Raw genomic sequence first — 2,015 nt, forward strand, 5'->3', positions numbered from 1 at the left:
TGGAATCCAATTAAAGAATATCTCTAAGGCCAATAAACCACGCTCATGAAGCAACCAAGGCCTCCTATAATCATAATTCAAATTATGACTCCATCTCTAGCAAGTGGCCCAAATTCCCTAAGGCATGAATGAAGTTGACTAAACAACTGAGATATCCTACTTCCATAAATCAAGTTTGAATCTGTCTAACATAGGAAAATGCATTCACTATGGATAGTCATCTGAGCTAAACTTATTGTGTGACCGAATTGGGGGTGGTATTTTCGGTTAGTTGACTATGTAATTGAAAACGTTGGATTATAACTTAGTGTTAGGAACTTTATCTTTTGGACTTTCAGTTATTTCATTAACTATTGATTTGGTAATTTGTGTTATATGAATTTTCGGGGTACTAGATGGGCGTAGATTTATTATTAATAGTTAGATTATCATTGGAATAAATATTTTTATTTTTTGGGACAAAAGAAAGAAAAGTATAAAAAAATATAAAGAACCTAATTTCCTAGAGAAACCCTAGATCAAATTGCCCTATCTTATTACATGGTTTTTATGTATCTTATACTAGCAATGCATGTATCAGTGTCTGGGCCTCACTCTCGTATGAAGGGGATCAGTACAGGAAGATCACAAGGTTCTAATAAACATAATTCCATTGGATATGACAATAAAATCCAAAAGAGGTACATGCCTAATCAAGAGCAAGGGTCCTAGGCATGTATAAAGGAGAATGCAATTTGGGTCTTAATTACTCCAATTGTTTTACAAATTCCTTAGTATATATCCTTACAACAGGTGAAGGTGCACAACAACCCATTTTAAGTTGAAGAGCATGAAAAAATCCATCATCTGTCAGGCTCCTAATTCCCCTCAAAATTTCAATGTCAAAAATCTGTATGGTGCGTTATTCAAGCACTTCAGCCTTCGCAATACCAAGAAAATCCATAATCTCATTTGAAGGATTCTTACCTGGCCTCTTGGCCATCAATATTTATAAAATAAAAATATCAAAGTTGTAGATATCAGTCTTGGTATTAGCTCTCTTCATTTTCTGAAGCTCAGGAGCCTTGTAGCCTTTTAGACTTGTAGTTTCCATCATCTTGGCCGCAACATTAGAAATCATAAACCTAGCCATGGGATACATAGTATTCATCAACCAAAACATTCTTAGATTTAAGGTTTCCATGAATTATGAGTGTTTCAAGCGCTGTATGTACATGGGTGAGCCCCCAAACTTCTCTAAGAGCAATCTTTTACCTAAGAGCCCAGCTCAGAGGCTACATGCGTGAACCACAAATAACATCAGCCAAGCCACCTTTGTGCATAACAACTTTTCTCCCCTTTTACCCTCATAACATGCCCTCATAGGCCCTAAATTATTATGCCAAAGATGCCCCAGATCAATAACTGCAGGCAAGAATAATTCCCTACTACTAGGAATTCCTTCTTTAAGCAACCTAAGCACAATAATACCTCCTTGAACTAGAGTTTTCTTATACATAGTACCATAGCTTGCTTTCCCCAATAATTGTCTAGTTGCATTCAAAACATCTTAGACAGTGAGATGCTCCCCACATTCAAATAATCCCAACCTGCCCTCCCCTATTTCTTCTTCCTCAAAACACATTCGTAAACCTCCCGTTATCTTCCTATCATGAGTACTAAAAAGTGAAATCAAAATGGACGACACAACAACCAAAGAATCCATCAAACCAATCACAATTTTAGCCACCACACTAGGGCTCTCCTCTATCATGACCCTAATAAAAATGTACCCATAATTCAAAAAAAATCTCGATTTAATATGTCTATCTCATTGTAATTCTTAGAGATTGATATTGATGACCAGAGTCCCAATATAGGAAATTATTTTGATGATATGTAGGTATTTACTGTGGCATGCTTTTCTTTTGACATTATAGGCATCTAGAGCATCTTTGTTGATGTATTTTTGGTTTAGAGATGTATTTTTACATCTAAGTGTTATTTTGGTTATATGCATTCTTACTTGCCATATA

General features: G+C 35.6%; 1 pseudogene; it reads right to left on the bottom strand.

Moving 5' to 3' along the window:
- Positions 1-688: 688 nt before the first annotated feature.
- Positions 689-1,753, bottom strand: LOC149220257 (putative kinase-like protein TMKL1 pseudogene; annotated as a pseudogene).
- Positions 1,754-2,015: the final 262 nt, after the last annotated feature.

This window comes from Pinus tabuliformis, chromosome Q (assembly GCF_031772625.1).
Source record: "Pinus tabuliformis cultivar Carrire ecotype Pingquan chromosome Q, CPIR1, whole genome shotgun sequence".
Lineage (NCBI taxonomy): Eukaryota > Viridiplantae > Streptophyta > Pinopsida > Pinales > Pinaceae > Pinus > Pinus tabuliformis.